This window comes from Piliocolobus tephrosceles, chromosome 19, assembly GCF_002776525.5.
Source record: "Piliocolobus tephrosceles isolate RC106 chromosome 19, ASM277652v3, whole genome shotgun sequence".
Lineage (NCBI taxonomy): Eukaryota > Metazoa > Chordata > Mammalia > Primates > Cercopithecidae > Piliocolobus > Piliocolobus tephrosceles.
Window position 1 is genome coordinate 14,720,983 of NC_045452.1, and position 25,864 is coordinate 14,746,846.

The window sequence follows — 25,864 nt, forward strand, 5'->3', positions numbered from 1 at the left end:
GTGTGTGTGCGCACCTGAGTGAGAGCGTGTGTGTGTAAGTGTGGGTATGTTCGTGTGTGAGGGAGTGTTTATAGGTGGGTGGGTGTGTATGTGAGATGAGTGTGAGAGGATGCGGATGAGTGTGGAAGACTGCAGGTGAGCGTGAGGAAGTAAGAGTGAGTGTGGATGTGGATGGGTGTATGTGACAGGAAGTGTGTGAACGTGTGCGTGTCTGTGAGCGTGGGTGGGAGTGTAAGTGTGTAAGAGTGCACGTGAATGTGTGTGTGTGTGAAAGTGGACGGGTTTATAGAGAATGGAAAGATCTAGTGAGGATCCCTAGCACCCTAACCCGTGCCCCTGCAAAACCTCCCGTAAACTAAAAAAAGCTTTGAAAACAACTGAGCTAATTCAAGCTGACTTAACATCATCACTTGACAAATGTGTAAACTGAAACTCACTGAAGAAAGAGATGTGCCAAATAGCCTTATGGGGCCAGGGCTAGAATCCGGGTCTCTTGACTTCCACCGGGTCCACCACACTTTGCTCCGTTGCCAATAGAATTGTTCTCACTATTCCTGAACACCGTAGTGGTCACCTAGGGGAGTGCTGTCAGCGCAGTCTTTTTAGGAAGCCCATCCCCCCATGCCCTCCTACTTACCACGTCCCACACTTATCTCATTACTCCAGACATTCATCTCATCACTTACGATAAAAGTAACACATGCTCATTATATACAATCCACATAGCCACATTCTGCAAGAACAGTTCTTTTGCACAGTATGCTTCCTGGCAATGACTGATAGGTCTCTTGGGAGAGCAGCTGAACCAAGATTGGCCAGTTAGAGCTCTTCCCTGAGAGCCCTCACAACAGAGTGAAGAAAGGGAGTCGTCCCTCTCCAATGGCTAATGCTGTAAGATAACAAAACTCACCTTGTGGAAGAAGCCACAAAGCCACCATGACAAAGACTGAATCCAAACGATAGAGAAGTAGGGTTAAGAGACACAGAGAATGATGGTTTCCAGCTGCATCCATGTCCCTACAAAGGACATGAACTCTTCCTTTTTTATGGCTGCATAGTATTCCATGGTGTATATGTGCCACATTTTCTTAATCCAATCTGTCGCTGATGGACATTTGGGTTGGTTCCAAGTCTTTGCTATTGTGAATAGTGCTGCAGTAAACATACATGTGCATGTGTCTGTATAGCAGCATGATTTATAATCCTTTGGCAGCAAACTATCGCAAAAACAGAAAGCCAAACACTGCATGTTCTCACTCATAGGTGAGAATTGAACAATGAGAACACTTGGACACAGTAAGGGGAACATCACACACCGGGGCCTGTTGTGGAGTGGGGGGAGGGGAGAGGGACAGCATTAGGAGATATACCTAATGTAAATGACGAGTTAATGGGTGCAGCACACCAACATGGCACATGTATACATATGTAACAAACCTGCACATTGTGCACACGTACCCTAGAACATAAAGTATAATTTAAAAAAAGGAAAAAAAAAGAGACACAGAGGATTCCTCTTTCCAGCTTTTCAGAGACCCAGCGTCATGTGTGGTCTTGCTGTAACTTGAATGTTTAATCCTGTCTCTGTTTTGTGCTTACATCAATTAATTAAGCAGGATCTCTTCCCCCTATAGCCTAAAGCCAAAATATACCAGTGTAATCAGATCCCCTCAGACTTTTTTGCATCCACTCCTCAAATCTCTCTATTCTCCTTTCTATGCAATGTATTTTACTATGATATAAAAATCAATGCATGTGAGGGAGATATATCTAGTTCTAATTTCTATATTGGGAACAAGAGAATTTAGAAGCATATATGTTAGGGGAAAAGATGGAAATAAAACAAATCTTACTACCAATTCTGAAATCTTTCCAAGAAGCCATGATGAGGTATATTAATTGGTATAAATAACAAAGGCCCAAAATAATATTTCTTAAACATGATAGAAGTTTAATTTTCTTGTGCAGTGAAGTCCAGAAGTAAGCAGTCTGGGGCCAGTATAATGATACTGTTCCATGAAGACCTCAGGGAGTCAAGCTCCTTCTAGCTTGTTGCTTCCATTGCATTCTCAGTTTTCTTATCTGAAAAGTACAGGTGTTGCTATACCTGCCTCATGGCCCAAGATGGCTGCCTTATCCTGCCATCCTATTTGCATTTCACCCAACAGGAAGAAAACAAAGGATGAAGAAGAAGGGAGAGAATGTCTCAGCTCCCCCTTAAGGAAGTCTCCCGGAAGTTGTCAGATGACACTTCCACTTAAATCTTACTCACCGGAACGTAATCATATAGCCACAACTAATTTGAAAACAGTCTGGAAAATATAGCCTTGACTGTGGACAACCATGTATAAAACTACAAATTAGGAGTTCTGTAACCTTAGAACAAGGGAGAATGGGCATTAGAGAACAACAGGCCCACCATTACTGTCACTGTTATGCTCTCTTCTTTTACAGGTTCTGCCATCTTTCTAGTGGTTACTCCAACTGTGGCAAATGAGAGCCCTTCTCTTTTCTCTGATGCCTAATTTGCATACACCAGTGTTTATGACTCCAAACTAGAGAAACTAGTGTGTAGAGCAGGAGAGAATATATAGAATCTCACTTGGAGTTTGGGACCAAAGGGATCTGTTGGAGAATTCAGGAACAGATCATGTGGTTCCATTTTTCTCTTCCCCAAAGATTTTTGGCTCTAATCCTCACCAATCTGATGGCCCATAAGGAATGACAAGCTAGAAAGCTCCCCCAACACACACCTCCCATTCCTATTTTATTACAGAAAAATATCTCCTGACAGGACATAAGAGAAAGTCTGATTCATTCAGCATATTTTTTGGAGGCAGTAAAGGGTGTAGTTAAAGGACTAGCCCTAGAGTCTAAGAACCCGGTTTCAAATCCCAGATCTACAAGCCTGGGGAAATTACTTAGTCTATGACTCAGTTCCCTTATCTGCAAAATATAGATTTGCATACCTGCCTCATGGGATTTTTGAGAAATTATAAAAGGTAACCTAAGTCAGGCACATAATAGTAAGAGCTTAATAAATGTCAACTATTTTTATTAAATGTCTCCTTTGTTCCAGGGCCCTGCTAAGAATGTAGCAAATGCAAGGATGAGTTTGTAAAGTCTTGTGGCTCCTAGAACACAGGGCACCATGAGCCTGGACCTACTCTAGATCCTAAGGGGAATTTCAGCAGCAGCATCTGAACACTGGGGCCTTTCATGGGGCAGATGGCAGGTCCTGAAGTGCACAGGGACAATGTGAAGCTAAAAGCCAACCTCTCCTCCTTCTCCCTGCCCTCATCCCCAAATAGACTCACCGGAAGCATTTTTGTGTACCATGTACTACATTTGGGCAGCCCTAATTCCATGCTGTTAGTCCCTTTCCATCAGTTCTATAAGGGGATTGCTGGCTCCTTGAAATACACTGCAGCTTCCAACAACAACAACAAAGGAAGAAGGGAAGGCAGGAGGGGAGGAGGAAGGAAGAGGGGAAGGACAAGAAGAAAGGAAGGAAAGGAGTGAAGGGAGGAGGGAGGGGGGATATGAGGGAACAGAGGAGGAACAAAACCGATTGTCATTTTCACTGAGAAGTTAATAACAATGTAACAATTTCTCATCCACAGTGTCTTTATAACACTTCCAAACAATTGATTACTTTTAAAGTAAAACCTAATTTACACTCCTTGTGTATACTTTCCTTTTTTGGGGGGGGGGGGGACAGAATCTCGCTCTGTCACCCAGGCTGGAGTGCAGTAGCGCGATCTGGGCTCACTCCAAGCTCCACCTCCCGGTTTCACACCATTCTCCTGCCTCAGCCTCCCGAGTAGCTGGGACTACAGGCGGCCGCCACCACTCCTGGCTAATTTTTTGTGTATTTTTAGTCGAGATGGGGTTTCACTGTGTTAGCCAGGATGATCCTGATCTCCTGACCTCATGAGCCGCCCGCCTCAGCCTCCCAAAGTGCTGGAATTACAGGCGTGAGCCACCGCGCCCAGCCTCTTTGTGTATACTTTCTATTTCTGCATCTATGATGTGATTTTTCAAACATTTATTTCATTCCTCATTATAAAAGTGTGCTTGTATACAATTCAAACACTGTGAAGGAGCATAAAGTAAAAAACAAACAGGCCGGGCGCGGTACCTCACGCCTGTAGTCCCAGCTACTGGGGAGGCTGAGGCAGGAGAATGGCGTGAACCTGGGAGGTGGAGCTTGCAGTGAGCTGAGGTCGCGCCACTGCACTCCAGCCTGGGTGACAGACCGACACTCCCTCTCAAAAAAACAAAACAAAACAAAACAAAAACAAAACAAGACAAAAAACAAAAACAAAAAACAGCCATGCGTAGATCCACTGGAGTCACACAGAACACATATTCAGGATACTCAGAGTAAACACAGACAGAGATGGAGAGTTGGAAATGAGTAATTGAAGGAGTACTGCAAATTTCTCCTTCCCTTCTCCTCAGTGAACACACAGTTCCAAGGAGGTCCAAGAAGGGACACATGGACCTGCGGGTTTCCAGGAACTGATACCAACCGAGGGATGCTCTAGCCTTTACAACACAGTGGGTGTCTTTCATGTAGCGTGGCCCCAAAGTGCAGTCTAATCATTACTTTATCTGGTGCTCCATGGAAACACCAGAAATGTGCTTCAATATTGGAGGAGAACATTGAGAAAATGGTGGAGCTTTGTACTGTCTTTTGTAGAAAGGGTAATTTTCACCTTATGCACCGCACCCCCCCCTTTTTTTGAGACAGAGTCTTGCTCTGTTGCCCAGGCTGCCAGGCTGGAATGCAATGGTACAATCTCGTCGCACTGCAACATGTGCCTCCCAGGTTCAAGTGATCCTCCTGCCTCAGCCTCTCGAGTAGCTGGAACTACAAGCATGTGCCACCACGCCTGGCTAAGTTATGCCCCTTTTTGTTTTATCCGCAGACTTTAGAGCCAAATCTCAGGGTAACATACAATCTGTCTTCCTTCCTTCCTCCCTTCCTTCCTTCTTTCCTTCCTTCTCCCTCACTCGCTCACTCCTTCCCCCCCTTTCTTTCTTCTTCATTCCTTCTTCCTCACTTATTCACTCCCTTCCTCCCTTGCTTCCTTCTCTCATTCCTTCTTCCTCCCTCCCTGCCTCCCTTTTCCTCTTTCTTTATTCTCTATTTCCTTCCATCATGCTTTCTGTAAGACTGAAGGGATCATACTATGCATATCATTTGACATTCACTTTTTTTCAAGATGGAAAATATCTGGACGTATTTTTCCATCAACCTGGAGTACTCTATAGTATTAAAGATTATTAAGCCAGCCCCTGCTGACCATACAAAAGTGTTGCAAAGTCTTGGCACACATGTCTCTGCATGCTTGCTCAGGTTTTTGGGTAGGACAAGTTCCTTGAAGTGGGCTGCTGGGTCAAAGGGGGTGCACATTTTAATTTGCCAAATTGCTGGGTTGCCTTCCAAATACATACCACTGTATACTTTGGTGTGTGTTTATTTTTATCTCCATAAGGCGTCATATAAGAGAGCTGTCCTTCTGCGTTTCACTTAGTTTTCTGGAAAAGTAAAAAACAGTCAAGGTAGGGAAAGAAGAGGATCAGGGAAGGCTTCCAAGAGGAGGTCACTTTTCAACCAGACCTTGAAGGATGGCATGGTATTCAGAGAAACAGACAAAGGACATTCCAGGTAGAGGCTGGAATATGGAGTCAAAGACATTCATGGAGCTTGGTCGAGGTGGGGAGGTGGTTCATTATTCCTTGGTAAATCCTTGGCCATAATGTTCCCTAGACCACAGACCACCACAAGGCAGGCTTAGATACTTGAACAAAATACATCAAGACAGACAAATAAGCAATTACATTCCAACAGGGAGAAACAGACAATATACAGAAAATAAAGTCAACTGGATGGCATGTTAGATGGAGATAAGTGTTATGGGGAATAAAAATCAGGGATGGGAGATGGGAATGTGCATGGGGAGCAGAAGGGGCCGCCGTGTTAAACAAGGGACCAGAGAAGGCCTCATGAGAGGGTGGCATCTGATAATGACCCATAGCAGGTGAAGGAAGGAGCCTTCCAGATTTCTGGGGAAAGAGCATTGCAGGGAGAGGCCAGCAAGGACAAAGGGCCTAAGGTGGGAGAGTCGTCAGTGAGTTGGAGGAAGAGCAAGGAGGCCACATGGCCAGAACAGAGTGAGAGAGGGGACAGAGGGGACAAGACAGCTGAGGTCCTAAGGCCCTGGGGGCTGAATGCCTGAATGCTGTCGGGCCCTGTGACTTGCTTGACTTGTATGGTTTGGGCTATTTTTTAGAGTAAGATGAGAAACTCTTGAGAGGTTTTTAATAGAGGAGTGACACACTCTGACATGTGGTTCAAGGAGATCCTTCTGGGTAGACGAGAGATGAGGACCAAAAGGAGGCCAATTCAAAGATTACTGGCATCATGCAGGTAACTTGGGCCAAGGTGCAGCAGTAACGGTGGAGGAAAATGACCGTATTCTGAATGTATTTTGAAGGTAGAGGCTTTAGGATTTGCTCATGGATTGGGTGTGAGGTGTGAAAGATGAGGAAGCATCAAGATAGCCGCAGGGTTTTGACCTGATACTGCCGTTAACCGAAGTAGGACTTAGTTTGGAGCTGGGGGAGAAATTCAAGGGCTCAGTTACAGATGTAGTGAGTGATTCCATTGGATATCAGAGTGCAGATGTCGAGCAAGCAGTTGGACATGTTAGAACAAATTCAGGGAGAGGTCAGGGCTAGAAATATACACAGATGAGTCATCAGCATATAGATAGTGTTAAGAGTCATTAGGCGACATGAGGTTACTAAAGGAATGAGTATGGACAGAAAAAGAGAAAAGGTCTGAGAACTGACCCCTGGGACACTTCACTGTTACAAAGTCAGGAAGGTAGGGGAGAATCTGTGATGGGGACTAAGGGAGAGCAGCCAGCAAGGTAGGAGGTTGGGTCCTAAAGGCCAAAAGACATGAGTATTTGACAGAAGAGTGTGTGATTAAATACTGTTGCTAGCAATTCGCAATTGCAAAAATATGGAATCAGCCCAAATGACCATTAATCTGTGAGATTAATGGATAAAAATCTGTGAGATATATATATATGTGTGTGTGTGTGTATATATATGTGTGTGTGTATATACACACACCATGGCATACTACTTAGCCATAAGAAGGAATAAAATAATGGCATTTGCAACAACCTGAATGGAATTGGAAACCATTATTCTAAGTGAGGTAACTCGGGAACAGAAAACCAAACATCGTATGTTCTCATTCATAAGTAGGAGCTAAGCTATGAGAATGCAAAGGCATAATAAGAATGATACAATGGGCCAGGTGTGGTGGCTCACACCTGTAATCCTAGTGCTTTGGGAGGCCAAGGCAGGTGGATCACCTGAGACCAGGAGTTCAAGACCAGCCTGGCCAACATGGCAAAACCTTGTCTCTATTAAAAATACAAAAATTAGCTAGGCGTGGTGGGACACACCTGTAGTCCCAGGTACATGGAGGGCTGAGACATGAGAATCCCTTGAACCAAGAGGCAGAGGTTGTGGTGAGCTGAGATGGCACCACTGCACTCTAACCTGGGTGACAGAGCAGGCTCTGTCTCAAATAAAAAAAAAAGAGAAAGAATTATACAATGGACTTTGGGGATTCAGGAGGAAAGAGTGGGAGGGGTTGAGGGATAAAAGACTCCAAATTAGGCTGGGCATGGTGGCTCACGCCTGTAATTCCAGCACTTTGGGAGGCCGAGGCGGGCTGATTACGAGGTCAGGAGATTGAGACCATCCTGGCTAACATGGTGAAATCCCATCTCTACTAAAAACACAAAAACTTAGCCGGGGTTAGTGGTGGGCGCCTGTAGTCCCAGCTACTAGGGAGGCTAAGGCAGGAGAATGGTATTAACCCGGGAGGCGGAGCTTGCAGTGAGCCAAGATCGTGCCATTGCACTCCAACCTGGGCCACAGAGCGAGACACTATCTCAAAAAAAAAAAGAACAAAAAAAAAACTACAAATTGAGTACAGTGTATACTGCTTGGGTGATAGGTGCATCAAAATCTCAGATATCACCACTAAAGGACTTATTCATGTAACCAAACACCTCCTGTTCCCCAAAAAGCTACGGAAATAAAAAATAATAAATAAATAAATGCTGCTGTCAGGTGAGGAAAGACAAGGACTAAAACACTGAACACTTAATAAATCCCCTGAAAATGATGTATTACTTTTAACCAAGTGCTGGTCAAGTCTCCCTGGCCTTGGATGGAAGGCATGTCAATTGCACATCATCACCCAAGTACTGACTGGATGGTTTCACTTGCAAAGGGGAAATCTTACCTCCACGTCCTAAGGTGGGATTTCTGACAGAAGGAAGAGCACACATTAGGTGAAGAATTCTAGACTGGGAAGGAATGGAGTCCGATGGCATGGGCACCCGTCTTGGTTTATCTGCTTGCTCCCTGTGTGACCTTAAGACCCCCTGTAGCTCTCAGCATCTTCACATGCAATATGGTGGGTGGTGAGCAGAGCAAGGTTCTCTGAGAGGCTTTTCATAGTCTCTTCTCAAGTCTAAAATTCAGACATTTCCCTCTGTCAGTCAGGGATGGCTGTATAATTTGCAGGATCCCTTTTTCAAAATGTGCAGTGTGTCGGGTGGGGGGAGGATGCTGTTAAAGATACTAAATATAAAGCTTTTTCTTTTCTTCCACTATCTCTCTCTTGACTTGTCATGGTGCTTTTTTAATTGCTATTTAATATCATTCTAGGTAAAATAAATAAATGAAAATTTACATTATCAGCATGAATTTTACCATGTACTTTTACATTGTGCAATGCAAAATTTTAAATGCAAATATGAAAACGTGGAACTCCTAAGCAGAATCAATAAAATTACACAATTCATATTTCATAGTTCCTACATGCTGTATTAGTCAGTTCTCACACTGCTAATAAAGACATATCTGAGACTGGGTAACTTATAAAGATAAAAGAGGTTTAATGGACTTACAGTTTCACGTGGCTGGGGAGGCCTTACAATCATGGCAGAGGGCGAAAGGCACATCTTACACGGTGGCAGCAAGAGAAAATGAGAGCCAACCAAAAGGGGTTTCCTCTTATACAACCACCAGATCTCGTGAGACTTATTTATGACTATGAGAACAGTATGCAGGAAACCACTCCCATGATTCAAGGATCTCCCACCGGGTCCCTCCCACAACACTTGGGAATTATGGGAGCTACAATTCAAGACGAGATTTGGGCGAAGACACATGCATATGTATATCCTGATCAAATGCATATCACATGCATATGTATTTCCTTCTGACCTGAATACTCCAAATACTACACAAAACTAACTCTACTGTTTTTATTTCACTTCTTGATGCACATACATTCTTCCAGCCCCCTCTACTTGAGGCTTACTGTTGAATAAGGAAGGACTAAAAGAAAAAGGAACTATGAATTGGCCTACCATTTTCTTTTGTTCTGTGTCATCATATTCAGTATAAATTGTTGGCTAGTAAGAAGGAATACGAGGGAATCTTTTGGTTATTTGTTTGCTTTTCTTAGAATGTGATGATTGTCTTCCTCATCTGTAAAATGGAGATACTTTGTAAGGCAATTTTAAAACAGAAAATTAATTCATCCGCTCATGTAATTCTATACCAAGCACAGTGCTTGGAGCACATATGTGGTCAGTAAATATTTTAAATGCTAAGAATTCAGTGTGGCTCAAGTCGGGAGGATGCTGAGGTACATAATAAAAATAACAGCTTAGCAGTAACTGAGTATTTACTATGTGCCAGGCATTGTGCTAATGCTATTGTATTAACTTATTTCCTCTTAATGACAGCCTTATGAAGTGGGTATTTTTATTATCCCCATTTTACAGATGAGGAACTTGGAACGGTCAGTGACTTGGCCAAAGCCCCATAGCCAGTTAAGTGGCATATCTGGGAGTCAGGCCCAGGTCATTAAGATGCCAAAGCACGTGCTTTGGAACACTAACCATATTGGTCTCATAGTTACTTGGTAATAAAATCAAAGTAGTCAAAGAGCTATGGAGGGAAATGATGAGTTCCTTCTGGGGAATCCAAGAAAGGCACTGAGAAGGCAGCTGTGTGTACACGTCTGTAGCTCAGGAATGATGAACAGACTAGAGATAAGATTTGGGAGTCCTCAGCTGAATGATAGCCACTGAAACCGTGAACATGGATATGAGATAAGACAAGAAAGCCCTGTAGAACTAAGGCATCTGAGAGCCAGGGGAGGAGAAAAGAATGCTGAAAAGGAGACATTACAGAGGTAGGAGTGGATGCATAGGGAGAATACTTGGAAACCCATGAGCATTAATTTCACATTAATTTCACTACACAGATGGCCAATCAGATGACAACTGCAAAAAGACCTTTAGATTTTGCACGTGACCCCACAGATGACTCTGGGTAAAACAGACTCCCTAGACTGGTAGATAAGAGGAAAGGGACAATGGAGAGATTTATAACTAAACTTGGTATGACTTTTCATCTGTTACATTCCATGGGAAAAAAGCATCCTTTGTCAAACTACATTTCCTGACTTGGAGGCTAAGAAAATTCAGTCGCTGCAGCAAGATGCAAGATGCAACTTGGCTGTGGACATTTGGCAAGCCACGTACATCCCCTCTTGAGGCCTCAGTTTCCTCATCTGTACATAGAGTTATTGGATGAGACATACTCCAAGTTTTCTCCCAGATCCAAAATTCTATTCCCTTCCATTCCAGATGCTCTTGGAGGATGTTGGTGTTGACAAGAAAGGTGGGGTGAAAGAGAAGCACCCCACTTGACCGCAACAGGTCCCCTTGTATCCTGTTCCCTCTCCGTCTTATTTTCTCCACAGTGCTCTAAGGCAGTTGTGGAGCCAATGATGAAAACCACATGTTTCTGGGCAGCCCTGCTGTTGCACAATGCCGCCAATGGGAGGGCAAAAAGAAAGAAAGAAAAAAAAAGAAAGTAAGTAAGAAAGGAAAGAAAAGAGCTTTGGAATTCTCAGCTTCCACAGACAATTCCCCCATTGATGTGCTGTGAGTCACGGCGGGCCGCCAGGCCATGATGGTTTCTGAATCACTTCCTTCAAGAGGGTCTTTCCACTTGTTCCCGGGCTGACTTTGACCAGGGCTGGAATGCAAGGAGGTTGGACCCTTTGAGTGGCTCTGACTGCCTTCCTCTTTGCTGGAGCCCCAGAGGGGAAGGTGGAGGTGCTAGGCAGCAGGGCATGGGGTCTGAATGGAATTGAAGACAGCAGAGAAGCAGGTTGGACCTGCTTGTCCCAGTTGGTGGACCCAACTCATGCCCCTCTCTCTCTCTCTGTTAGAGGTGAAAATGATATAAAATCCCAGATTAAAGGCCAAAGTTTTCTCTGGTGGATACTAGACTCAGCCAGATCCAGAATTTCTATCCTCTTCACCTTGACATCCTGGCTGACGTGGACAAGGTTGACATCTTTTGAGCAGAGATAGGAAAGTTGATCCCAGCCATTTCTCCAATGGCTCACATTAGGGAACTTTGAACAGTGCTCTCAGTCTGCCATCTTGCAATTTCCATCTTTGAGGTCAAGGATGTTCGTGGACCAAGAAGCCCTCACCTGGGTGGTCGTCCTTATGTGAGAGTCTGTTTTAAGTTCTTGCTTAAAATAAGCTTCATTTTTTTCGACCAAGAGCTGTATTCCTTACTCTGGGTCAGACTCTGTGTACGCACCATGGATTCCAAGAGGAAATAGACATGATGCCAACTGGACGAAAGAGAATGACAAGTTAATAAGTAATGATGCAAATTCATCACCAAACGCAGACTTGGGGACAAGGGGAGCTCCAGAAGGCAACCAGACCGGTTTGTTGGATGGAGCATTTAGCGCCATTTTCCTTTGCACAACCACCATTCCTTCCCCCGCAAGCCACCTAACCCCAGGACTGTCCAGAAGATCAATATGAATGGGCCCTGGATTAGAGATGAAGGGGTCTCTCCCCTTCACCAACACAAGGTGGTGTTTCTCAATGACTCCAGATGTTAGGGAATATGCTAGAATGCCGCCACCTGGTGGGCGCACGGAGCCATGTCCACTTCGCAACTCTGCTGCATCTGGGGCAAGTGTCAGGGACGCGTTGACCTGGAAGCCATGTCCAAAAGAAACCAGGTTTGACATGGCTACTTATTTGACTAATGTTATAGGAAATGAGGAAAAGGAGCATCTTTACCTTTTAAGGAGTCCTCCTGTTCACATTCAGCTGGCTGTCTCCTCTTAAGGAGGTGGACTTGGAGGAAAGGTTAGTTTAGGGCAGGCACCATATCTTCATCTTCTCTATGCCTCTCATAGCCTCTAGCAGCAGATCCACGAGGTAATGGGTGCTCAGAGAATGGATGTTCAATAGGATCAGTTACTGAATATGATCAGCAGAACAACAGCAAGGGTTCTCTCTGTCTTGCACCCCCATATCCCCTAGCACCATGCCTGACTCTACAAATATACCTTGAACCATTGAATAAAATTAGACTCTCGGAAGTAAAGGTTCTGGAAACAGCAAACATGATTTGCTGGAGGACAGTTTAGGTATTGTCTGTATTGTCTAGTACAGGACAGATGCAGATGCATCCCAGGATGCATCTCAGGAAGACACAGTGACTTCACTAAAGTCACACAGCCACTCTTTAGAACTGGGACTGGTGGGCGGGTCAACTTGCCACCTGGCTGCCTGGCAGAATCAGCCCATGCATATATGAGAAATAAGGCAGGCAGCAAAGAAAGTAGGGAGGAGGCTTTTGTCCAGGGCCACACCCAGTGGAAGAGATTCCCACTGAGAATATCTGAAACACCTTTTCAAGGACTCTAATACTATCCCGTGCTCCTAGGGTGAAAAGAAACACCAGCTAGTGCATTAAATAAAGAGGTAAAGAATGTCTAGCAATCCAAGGAAAACAGAGCCAAATGCAGTTACTGGGTGCACAGAATGTGACGTGGGAGGTACCAGTCATGTCATAGGTCCAGGTGGAGCTCTTGTCTCCCAGGAAGAATTTGTGAAATACTATAACCCATGTCCTGAAGTTGAGCTCCAGAGTGGGTGATGGTTACCCATATGGAAAAAGCAGTCTGGCTTGCATGTAACAAGGGATCTGGCTACCTCCCCAGCACACTCTTCATGGCTTATTCTCTCTCTCAATTTACCCTCTTTCCTGTGCCACACGGACCTTTCTAACACTCCCCTGCTTCGACCATCAAAGGCCCCCTATTGCCTCTTAGATGAAATCTAAATACCTTCCCTTATCATCACCCCACTCCAACTCTCTAGCCACATACTTCATCCCTGCCTGCCTAGCCCTTACCACCTTGATTACACTATTGGACTCCTGTCCCTCAAGTGGGTTCCAGTCCTGGCTCCACCACTTGCTCTCATTTTGACCCTAAGGAAATCACTTAATTCTCTGTGCCTTCATTTCCTCATCTATAAAATGGAGTTCACACTAGCATCTACCAGATGGGGCAGTTGTGAGAATTGATTTGAGCTCAGTATATGAAGTCCTCCGAACAGCACCTAGCATGTGGTATGCCCACAATGTATGTTAGCAATCATTCCTATTACTATCGCTACATACAGCATGTTTCCTCATGCCCCCATCCTTTCACACATACTCTCTGTGCCTGAAATGTCCTTTCTCTGCCTTCTCCCTCAGATGGACAACAGCTCATTCTTCAAGTTCCAGCTCAATGTCCCCTTTTTAGCAGTAGGGAAGTTATCCTCATCTTTGTACACATACCGACCCCATGTTCACCCTAAATCCCTTGTCACCCTGATCATCCTCACTCATCAAATGGGGGTGCAATAGCATCTGTTGATCATGGTACCTGCCTGAAATGCCTTGTGGATGGAATGGGTGACTCCACAGTCATCCTGTAGCCTGTGTAAATTACAGAGCCTTCAACAAGCATGAGAGATGTGTATTTTTACCATCATGGAAGGGCTGTTGACTGTCCAACTTCTAACCTGCACAAGGTAGGGGCAGCATGTCCCTCGCTGACCCAAGGCCCAGTCTCCAGGAGGACCCCTGCCTCTCACAGACACCAGCTCACTCTGCAGCCTGCTGAGCCACACTTGCTTCTCTCGCCCATCCACCCGAAAGTGGGGTTGGGGGAAGTCAGACACCAGCTATGAGCATGGAGCACTGCCAGCAGAGCCCACTCGGATTTCCCACCTGCTTGTCACCGACCACCTTCCTTTGGTTTCTCCTGGGCTCTGTTGAGGGGGGCGGTCCGCAGCCCCACTGCCCTCACCCTAGGCTCTGCCTTTATGCTCCCTCTGCCTCACTTGGCCTGTTCATAGTAAGAAAGGAAAGGTTGCCTCCCAACTCCCGGCCCACCCTCCTTTTTTCTCTGTCCTCCCCCTCAGCTTGCTTTAATGTCCTTAAATCCATCCCAGAGGCTTTCACAAGGCTTCCTTCATCCACTCATCAAGCACTGTGTGAGGCACTTACTCTCTGCAGGGCCCTGAGGGAGATTCAGGATGAATAAGATGCAAACACTGTCCTAAGAAGACAGGAGGAGAGACGAGTGTTTGTTGAATGTGCCAACACAATGCCAGAGACTTAGGGTGGCAGGGGGTGATTGTCTTCTGACATGGTCCTTGGCCAGTCTCCACTGGGAGGTTGTAGGTCTGCACTTTGGTTGTACCTGGCTGGCATGCATGGAGGAGGGGCTGCTGGCCTGATCCTGTCCCAAGCATTCAGCTGATGAGTGACGTTGGAGCCCAGTTCGTGACTGCTGTGTCCTTTGAGCATAGGTAAGGCTCCAGGGAGCACAATCTGCAGCCCTTCTTACCAAGCCCTGCCTTGTTCTCAGAGTGATGCCACCCTCGCTGTGGTCTGCCTGGGCAGCTTGAATGTGAGTGGCCCCTGGTCGAAGGCCATTTGGCACTGGGGCAAAAACCTTCCTCGGCCAGCACCCCAGTCTGAGTCTCGGCTAACTTCTGTGTCTCTCTCAGTGGCTTATGGGAGCCTCTGGTTCCCTTCCATGTCAGATAAGAAGTGAGGGTGGCGCAGGAGGGCAAATGCAGAGTCTCTCAGGCTGAGACTGTTGTCGAGTAGGTAGGGAGGGGGATGCCTAGGAGGGGATCTCTTCCCAGAATTCCAAGCCAGAATGGGGCAGAAACTCCCCACCCACCTTGCCAGCTTTCTCCTCCACCTAACAAGGTGCCCTTGGCTCATGCTTTAGCTCAGAGACTTCATGGACACAGAGGCTTCTCGCTTCTCTTTCCCTCTCTCCCTGTCTCCCTCCCACAATGCCCTGCAGTGAAAGGCTTTCTTCTTCGTCCTCTCTGGTATGGACGTCCCTACATCCCATCTTCCTCCTACAGGCATTCAGCCTCCTGCTCAGCCTGAATAGAAGAGACAGCTGCTCTATCCAGTAAAAGAAAAAACAAACAAGCAAAAAACAAAAAACAAAAACAAAAACCTATGTCCTGCTCCCTCTAAGTCAATAGCAGCTAAAATAATTTAGAAATTCTGATTTTGCTTATAACAAGTCTCCTTTTACAGACTCAAAAACTCCTACTCTGAATGTTAAACATTGACTATCGATCCGCTACCACTCTTTGCTTTGCTCACACCTCAAACCTCAACCTCCTCGAGACAAGCACATGCTGGGCAAGTAGCAGAAAGTTTCCGTCCAAGGAGATGTACAGGAGAGCTCTTTCTGTATCATGTTTCAAAACCACTAACCTGATACAGCAACTCACATTTATTGAGCATTTACCACAAATCAAGCACTTGATATACAGCATGTCACTTAATCCTTTCAACAGTCTATAAGATGAATTATGTTATTTTTCCCAATTTACGGATGAGCAAACTGAGGCTTGTTTAGCCTAGGGTCAAGCAGCAAGTATGTGAGAGAGTCAGAAATGGAGAAATGGAGCACAACGTATTTGACTTGTAACCACTGTGCGGAAAGGGGACGTGAGACCTGCCCTGCAGAAATTTGCAGGCGGAAGGATATACTTGTGACACAGCACACGGTAGTGTTATGAGCCATTCAAAACCCCTTGTTAAAGGAAGGTCACTTACTGGTTTGTGTGCATCTACCACACAGCAGACATTCCCAGAGACCATATCCTCTCATTTTCACAACAATCCTGCACCCCCGTTTCACAAGTGGGCTGGGTGACTGGGCTTAGGGAGATTAGTTCTCCGATGGTCATGAAGTGGTGAAGCTGGGGTTTTGTCTTAGTCTGGTGATTCCCAACCTTTTTGGCACCAGGGACCAGTTTTGTGGAAGAGAATTTTTCCACTGACCAGTGATGGGGAGGGATGGTTTCAGGATGACTCAAGCACATTACATTTATTGTGCACCTTATTTCTATTATTATTACATCACAATGTGTAATGAAATAATTATAGAATTCACCCTAATGTGGAATCAGTGGGAGCCCTGAGCTTGTTTTCCTGCAGCTAGATGGACCCATCTGGGGGTGATGGGTGACAATGACAGATCATCAGACATTAGATTCTCATAAGGAGCAAGCAACCTAGATCCCTCGCATGCGTGGTTCACAGTAGGGTTCACACTTCTATGAGAATCTAATGCCGCTACTGATCTAAAAGGAGGCAGAGCCCTGGTGGTAATACGAGCAATGGGGAGTGGCTATAAATACAGATGAAGCTTCACTGGCTCACCTGCTGCTCACCTCCTGCTGTGCGGCCCAGTTCCTAACAGGTCCCACATTGGTACAAGGCCGCAGTCTGTGGCCAAGGGGTTAGAGACCCCTGTCTTAGTCCATTCCTGCTGCTGTGACAAAATAACCTCAGACGGGGTCATTTATAAAGATTAGAAATGTATTTCATAGTTCTGGAGGCTGGGAAGTCCAAGTTCAAGGTGCTAACGGATTCAGTGTCTGGTGAGGACACTCTGCTTCAAAGAGGGCACTACTTGCTGTGTCACCATGCAGCAGAAGCAGCATAAAAGAAACGAACGCTGTGTCTTCAGATAGCATGAGACATGGAAGAGCCAAGCAGCTCTCTGAAGCCTCCCAAAGGCCCCACCTCTTCATACTATCACCTTGGGGTTTAAGTTACAACATATAAATTTGGAGGGACGCATCCATTCAAACCATAGCAGCTTTGAGCCCAGGTCATGTGATTTCAAGGCTTAATTTCTTCCATTATTCTATGTTTGCCCTGTAGCTTAGGGGAAAATGTATGAGGCTTCCTTTCCTGCTCTAGAAGAGCTGACAACAGTAGAAGAAACGCGACATTAACACAAGTAACTACAAAAGGACGTAGAACATGGTAAATGTCAGGAGAGAAAGGGACAAGCACCTAGAATATCAAGGGGTGGAGCCTGGCCCCAGCCCAGAGTAGCAGCAGCAAATGGCTGCCAAACATGTGGGACGGGGCTAGGCAGGCATGCTGGGAAGCATGTATGGGAGACAATGACGGATCATCAGACATGACATTCTCATAAGGAGCGTTCAACCTAGATCCCTCGCATGCGTGGTTCACAATAGGGTTCATGCTTCTATGAGAATCCCTGAGCTGAATATGGACATGAACGGGATCTCAGTGTGGACAGAGACTGAAGTGCCTCCAAGAGTGACCCAGCCAGAGCAAAGGCTCTGAGCCAGGTAGGCAGGGGACAAACTATCCTGTCTGGGTGGTATGTAGGGGATACGAAAAGGACCAGCAGAAGATAAGGCTGGGGCCAGGCCACAGGAGGCTTTGGAGGCAGAGCCAAGGAACTTGATCTGGGGGTCACTTGGGGAGGTCACCATTGACAAGTTTATGTTTTACAATCAGGTGTGACTGGAGCCAGGATCTGAGAAGAGGGATGTGGCAGAGTGAGCAGGCTGGAGTTGAGTGTAGTAGTACAGTCCAGACAAGAAAAACAGCCAGGACCAAGGAACTGAGAAAGTGGAGGGACGGGAGTGGGTGTCAGAATGGGGTGGAGGAATTGAAACAGACACAAAGGGCTTTAGCAGCTCTGGGCTGACTTACCTGGTTGCTGTGTTGTCTCTTAACTCTCAGGCCTAGGCCTGGCAGGAGACACCTTGGGCACCACAGGCCCCAGTGTGGGTACTGGGCCCCGGCATTATAGCAGGAAGATCTTCTGCTGCCCCTGGTCCAGGTAAGCAGAGAACATGTTGGGGTCAAGGCCAGGCAGGAACTAACGGTGCAGTGTCACGTGTTCACAGAACACACCTACCTCTTACGTTCTGTCAGCCAGAGTTCAGACTTCAAAAGGCTGGAAAGGAAGCAGAGAGAGTGAGGAGATACCTTTATTGGGCATTCGTTCTGATCCTCACTACCCAATCAGAAAAGGCTCTGTATGTGGAGTTTAAAAATTGAGATTCAGAGAAGTTGAACCATTTTCTCCAAGTTACAAAGCTACTAAATGGCTGTGAGAATTGGGACCCAAGTCTTCCTCATCCTGTTGACTCAACACACTGTCTTCCCCAGGGCCACTTCCCACCTCCTGACCCCCAGCCTTTCACCACCTGCATCTTCTGATTGGAAGCTGGCTGCCATGTGTGAGCAAACTAAAATTCTCCTCCAAAGGAAGCCTCCCCAGAAATACACCATGAGCCTGGTCCCTGCAGCCCCTACCATAAGGGACACTGACTCTGGGTTTGGTTGGAAATAAAGCCCTAGCATTTTTTTTCTTACCTTGTTTTCTAACATCTTTTTCATGTTTTTCTTGTAAACCATTTTTGTTTGTTTCATTTTTGGTTGGCAGCACAGGCCTTTGGTTTTAAAGGTAAGGCAGACATTAACTTCAGAAAATAACTTGATAGGGATTTTTTAGCCATCATTTTGCCATTGATAAAAAATTCTAAAGCCTAAGGGGCATCATCTTGGCCCATCATACCTTTTTTTTCTTTTAAGGAAAGAGGGAGAAAATGTGTCCAGTTTGGGAAAAACAGTGATGGAAAAGCAATTTGATAACTGATGATTTTCTGAGCGCTTCAGCCTCAAGGAAACCAACAGCTGCAACATATTGGTTACATGGAAATCTTTAAGTCATTCTAGGAAGAAATGACAAATGCATGTGCCTGTGTATAGATGGTAGACATGTGTTTACATATGGAACAAGGCACCCGCAGAGGGAATTGCTTTAATATTGCCTCTAGGCCAAGAGAAGAAAAAAACACGTGCAATGAAAGCCCCATTGCAAGAGGTGATTCTGAACATTAAATTCTTATTTACTATGAGGTTTGAACTGAAAACGTAGGGAGAAGTCATCTTTTCCTTGACACCTAAGCTCATAGGGATTTTCCTTAGGGAGAGGCAATTCTGTGGGGGTGGAGCCCAGCCTGGACAGGGTTGTCAGGACCTCTCAGTTCGGATCTCCTCTCTGCCGCTAACTAGGGAGTGACCCTGAGGAAGTTTCCCTCCCTTTGGGCGTCAGTTTCTCAAAGGGGGTTTAGACAAAATGGTCTCTGACATCACTTCCTGCTCTGACGTTCTTTGGATGTGCATTAAGTTTTTATAGCGTAAATTCCAAGGAACTGAGCTTCTGCTTCATAGAATTGAGCTGCTGGTCCCCCACCCCCCAATAGAAAGTGTTTCCTTTAGTAAAATTAGATTTTTATATAATCTCATTTGCCTAGTTGCATATAACCATCTGCATTCATGACTTCGTTAGGCCTCAAACCCAGCTCCCCACTTGAGGTGATGAAAGCAAAACAATTAGCCACTTCCAACAAAGGTACTTGCATCGCAGACTTAGGTGTGGGAAGGATGCCCTTAGCGTGGAAGGGCTGAAGCATGTCATGGCTCATGGAACAAAGAACCTGCCTGGCTTGAGAATCCATACAAGTTCTGTTCCTGGGCCATAGGGAAATCTGGCTGACTGTTCTACAATGAGTGTGTGCATTTTGGTGGGGACTAGCAGAGACAAGATGGCAGAAGTTGATTGTTGATAGACCCAGTGTAATTATTTTGATGACCCTACAGGTGAATATAATTATCATCTCTGTCTCAACCTAGTGGCAGAGTCTGGAATCAAACCAGTCCTCTCAAATTCCAGTGAGTGTGCTCTGAACCATGACACTCTAATGCAGAGCCTCTCAACTCTGGCACTATTAACATTTTGGATAGGCTAATTCTTCGTTGCAGGAGACTAGCCTGCGCATTCTAGCATGTTTAGATGCATCCCTGGCTTCTACCTGCTAGATGCCAGTAGCAATTGTGAAAACCAAGAATGTCTCCAGACATTGACTCATGGTGGAACCACACTGCTCTAATGCCAGCCCAAGTGAGGAGGAGGAAAGGGCAGCCACGAGGCCCATATGTCACCATCCCCTAATGTGAATCTGAAGGATCAACCCAGAGATGGAGTTGGCTGCAGCATCAGTAGTTTGGGAAACAGGGTGCAGGTTAGGAACATGGCAAACTGAGATGTCTAAAGTATCTTCTTATGATGAGATATCATGCATGGCTGAGTTGACGTATATCTGAGCAAGCACGGGCCATCCTCAGGTTAAAGCGTTTTCATTCATTCATGGAAAGCCTTCAAGCATGTGTTGAAGGCTTGCTGACTTCCCAGCACTGAACTGGCCCTGGGGCAGTCAGAGGAACAATCCCACCCCAACTGTGTGCTCCAGAAGCATGCATACCATGGAGAGAGGCAGGAATGTTAGCCACAGCATTGAAAATAACAACCCTACCCAGAGGCCAGCTGGGGACCTCCTGACTCGAGGAAAATTCCCTGGCCTTCCTCACATTCTTGCTAAACACTGGTGGGCTCATCTTCTTCTGAACCTTCTTTGGGGCACTGTCTCCCCCATGGCCATCACCCCACATGCATCAATGCTGGCGTCAAGTTCAGTGGCTTCTCCTTCTCCCACCACAAGCGAAAATGTCTTCCACCAAAAGCAGTGTGTTTAGTGGACTCACTGACCTCCTTAGTGAGGTCCCAAGAAGGGAGTCTTATCTCACAATACAGAGCCCTTGTCTGTCTTGATGGCCTTCTGTGCTCTTCCATCTCTATTCCTCAGATCCCTTACAGTTGGCCAAGAGCTCCAATTTCTTCTCCCCAGTCCCTGTCACCCATGAGGCCTTGACTGCAGCTGACCCCAAACCCTCAAGAGACTAATCTTCTATTCCAAAGGCTAAGTATGTTCCCCACAAAGACTTTCCTCTCTAAGGAGGACTGGGAAAGCAGCTGTTGTAAGGTAATAAAATAAAATTCATATCAGCATAAGAATACTTGATATTGTAATATTTTTGGCCCTCTCTAATACTAGGCAATAAGCTAAGTGCTTGGCATGCATTCTCTCATTTAATAAGAGACTCGGATCATCACAGCGCTGTACAGTAAACACGCGGCATAGTGACTCAGAGCGTACTCTCTCAAATTAGAGTTCCAGCCCCGCCTCTGACCAGCTGTGTGAGCCTGGGCTTTTTTTAGTTCATATCTCTGGACCTCTGTTTTTCTCCTTCATTTGTGTAATGGGAAAGGGTAAGAGCATCTTCTGCTTAGGATTCTTGTGAAGATTGAGAGGACCAGTAAAAGTGTAAAGTGGCCTGCCATCCCAGCACTTGGGGAGGCCAAAATGAGGGGATCGCTTGAGCCCAGGAGTTTGAGACCAGCCAGGGCAACATGGTGAAACTCCATCTCCATAAAAATGCAAAAATTAGCCAGGCATGGAGGTACATGCCTGTGGTACCAGCTACTCGGGAGGCTGAGGTGGGAGAATTGCTTGAGTCTGGGAGGCAGAGGTTGCAGTGAGCCGTGATCGCACCACTGCACTCCAGCCTGGGTGATAGAGTGAGACTCTGTCTAAAAAAAAAAAAAAAGAGAAAGAGAGAAAGAAAGTAAAGTGTAAAGAGCTAGAATAGTGTCTGGCAATTAGTACATGCTCAGTGAATGCTGGCTGTTTTCATAATTGTTGGAGAATGAATAGAAAAATTTGAGATTGCATCTGTCTTATGATGGGATAACTCACAGAGCGGGGAAACTTGGGGAAGAGTTCTAAAGCATGTGTAAGAGTTCGCCTCCAGGAACATCTGATGCTCTGAATTTTATGAAATCAAAGCCTACTGGTCATGAGCCCCTTCTCAGCCTCATCAGCTTTTTCTCCTGGCTTTTTCCCCACTGATTTTCTCATTCCCACAAGGCCCAGTGAGACACTTGGGAAAATATTTTCCAAAATAAATTTCAAGTCATTATTTGTCCTAAACCACCCAATTCTGTGGCCCAGCCCTGTCTACTAATGTTACCGCCCTGTCCCTATTTAGACTGAGGTTTTATAACCGACCAGCCCCTCACCAGGGCTTCCCTGTCCAGCCATCCCCTGCCTGAGTCATCTTGTGTTGTCACAATCCTAGATTTATGATGTTGGCTCTTGTGGTCTCAAAGATGACTCTAGATGGGACCAGCCTTGGGCCCAGCCGCGAAGCTAGTTTCATTGTGTTCCACCTCCCACCACCCCATTCTTCCAGGGTGTATTAAGAAGAACATGTTCTGGGAGTCGGAACAGGGTTGCCTCCAAGCTCAGCTGTTTCCTTTCTGTGTGATCTTGGACCAGGAGGGCTTTCTCAAAGTCTCCATTTCCTCATTAGTAAGTGGGGATCTTTGAAGATGAAATTAAATAGACTATATGAAAATGCCTGTACCCAGTACGTACTAGGGGTCATTAACATCTATTGTCACAATTTTGAAACATAATACACCATCCCAAAGCTCGGCGGCTCAAAAAATAATTATTCTTGCTCTCACAGGTCAGATGGGAATTGGCTGCTCTAGGCCTGGCGCCGAGTAGACCAGCAAGCTAGCCAGGACGTGGCTAACTGCAGCAGTACAAGAAGGTCATACCCCAATGCACAAGCACATTTTAAGCCACTGTTTGTGTCACGTTTGCTACCACCCCGTTGGCCAAAATAAGTGACATGACCAAGCCCAAAATTAGGGATAGGGAAGAATACTCCTCCTCTAGTGGAAGAAACCATCAAGTCACCTGGCAACAGGTATTGATACAGAGAGGGGTGAAGAATTTGGAACGATGATACAATCGACTAGAATAGGTGGTCAGGAGATACTTGCTTCCTAATTTCCAACGCTCCTCCACATCCAGGGGCCTCTTTGTTTCACTATGTGCGCAACCAGATTCGCTGCAGGGAGAAAATGTAAAATGCACATTCATTGGTATGAGCGGCCAATAACTGTTGTGTGGCACCTCAGAGTAAAGAGGCGCTTCTCGGACTATAACAAAAATCATAATTGTCCATCTTAGTGTTTGCTGTGAGCCAGGCTCTGAGCTCAGCATGTACTCTGTGTGCATAATGTCATTTAATCTTTCAGCAACCCCAAGAGGTAGTATGTTCCCGTTTTACAGCTAAGGAAACTGAGGCTTTGAGAGGTTAATCAACGTGCCCATGGTCATATAGCTAATATGTGCCAAACAGGGATTTACAATGCCAAGTCTCAAATGCAGATATTTCTAACCAATGCTGTGCTCTTTCCATTAAAAACTGCTAAGGGCAGGATTTTCACTGGGGCCAAAACTTAAGTCCGGGTTTCCCAAACTTCAATCGTTGGTCACAACCTTTACAATTTTTACCATATTACATACTGTGTATACTGTAATTCATATAATTATTGATGTTTTTAAGTTTTCTCTTAAATAAACATATTTCCAAAGAAGCTGATGACTACCATAAATGGAAAACCAGTATCTCCTGTCATAAACAAGAGAAAAGAACCATAAAAAACACAAGAACAAAGCAGTATTATTGAATTCGTGCTGAACACTCTTGCTTACTATGGGCTCCAAGCTCTCCAAGAAAGTGAGAGGTTTGCAAATACTGGGGAGGTGTTGAAAGAGCACAGGAACCAAAGTAAGACTCTCCTTGATAGCCTCTCAAAAGCTAAGCCAGGCGTGGCGGCTCCTGTAATCCCAGCAATTTGGGAGGCTGAAGTGTGCAGGACTGCTTGAGGCCAGGAGTTTGAGACCAGCCTAGGCAATGTAGTGAGACCCCCATCCCTACAAAAACTTGTTTAAAAGTTAGCCAGATTTGGTGGTGTGTGTCTGTAGTCCCAGCTACTTGGGAGACTGAAGTGAGAGGATCACTTGAGCCTAGGAGTTCAAGATAAGCCTGGACAAGATAGTGAGACTCCATCTCTACCAAAAACAAAAAAATGTAAAAAAATAAAAATATGTAATCCCAGCACTTTGGGAGGCCGAGGTGAGTGGATCACAAGATCAGGGGTTCGAGACCAGCCTGGCCAATATGATGAAACCCCGTCTCTACTAAGAATACAAAAATTAGCCGGGCATGGTGGCAACCACCTGTAGTCCCAGGTACTCAGGAGGCTGAGGCAGAAGAATTGCTTGAACCTGGGAGGCGGAGGTTGCAGTGAGCTGAGATCACGCCACTGCACTCCAGCCTGGGCAACAGAGCAAGACTCCATCTCAATAAATAAATAAACAAATAAATAGCTACTCAGGAAACTGAGGCAGGAGGGTCGCTTGAACTCAGGAGGCTGAGGCTGCAGTGAGCCATGATCATACCCCTGCATTCCAGCCTGGGCTACAGAGTGAGACCCTGTCTCAAAAAAAAAAAAATTCTCAAGGCTAGAAAATTAATTGAAAAGGAAGTAACTTTCTCAGCATATGGTTCAGTCTGTTCATGATATTTTCAAGCATCACCAAACATCATTTCAGGTGCCACCAGGAGCTCTGTCCCTACCTCATATACCTGTAGCCTTGGAAGAGGAGCCCACAGGAGGCTCTGAGAAAAGACCACCAAGAGGCCTTCTGGAGATCCCTCAGTCTCTCCTCTGCTGGCTCCCTTGGATTTGGAACTCATAGACCTGCAGAGAGGCATTCTGGGTGGTGTCTTCCAAGACCAAAGGCCAGTTTTCTCATGACATAGAGCATAAGTAGAAGAGACAAAACCCAGATGCATAAAACAGGTGACCAGACCAGCCCCCAAGACTTTGGCAGTTGCAAGGACACACAGACCTGTGTTCAGGCTGATTTGAGTTAAAGAGAGTTTCACTTGGTTCCCAGCAACCAGTGAAGGCAGGGGGCTTCAGGGGAGCCAGCCCTTGTCTCTTAACCTAATGGTTTTTTACTCTCCATACGGAACCAAAACCTCTCCCACAAGCCAAACAGGTCTCCACTCACTTCAGCTGCTCCACCTGGAATGTCTCATCCAAAACAGAACCACAGAGGGAGAGGGGGACTTGTCATTTGCTGTTTTGTATTTCTGTAATATCCATTCTTCCCACCGTTTCATTGTTTCTCAGTCTCTGCTCACAAAGGCAGTTGAATCAGAAGTGCCTCAATCCTTCACTCAAACCCGAGAAAACCCTTATTCATAGTTTGCAGGGCCTAGAAAGACTTTCTCAACATCCTCCTGCTCCCATAACGCTGTATTTGCAATCTTCTTGGAGCACCTATTATAACCCATCTGCTCCTTCTTTATCCCTCTATTACCCCCAAAAAGATCTAGCACAAAGAAGCGCTAGACAGATGTTTCAAACTCAGTTGTAAATATTTATGGAAACTGCCAGCACTAAATAAGCAACCTTATGAGTCAGGTTCTCCATCCACCTTCCCAGGGGGACTCAGATGCAAGAAATGTAAGTGGATTTTTCTAAGGTTCATTTTCTATTTTAAGCACCAGCATGGACAAAAGTCAGTTTGGGGTTCCTTCCCCTTCTCCTAAAGTTGCACCAGACTTTTGGAGCTTGAGTTAGTTCCAAGACAGTGGGAGGAAACAGCACGGTTATTGATCCAAATGGCATTCATGGAGACATCCGTCACTATGGTGCTCAGCTAATGGGTCCACACAGGTTGCTGTTGAGCCAGGGATCCATTCCATGTGTCTT

General features: G+C 45.7%; 1 protein-coding gene and 1 long non-coding RNA gene across 2 annotated transcripts in view; one reads left to right on the plus strand and one right to left on the minus strand.

Annotated features, from left to right (window-relative positions):
- The window catches only part of SYN3 (synapsin III), a 548,862-nt gene that overhangs the window by 390,526 nt on the left and 132,472 nt on the right, over positions 1 to 25,864 (plus strand). The window lies entirely within an intron of this gene.
- On the minus strand, positions 10,686 to 18,161 carry LOC111524024. Its single transcript, XR_002725666.2, has 3 exons — positions 18,022 to 18,161; positions 12,240 to 12,390; positions 10,686 to 11,776 (listed from the first exon to the last, which is right to left on the minus strand). It is a non-coding gene; the product is annotated as an uncharacterized LOC111524024 (long non-coding RNA).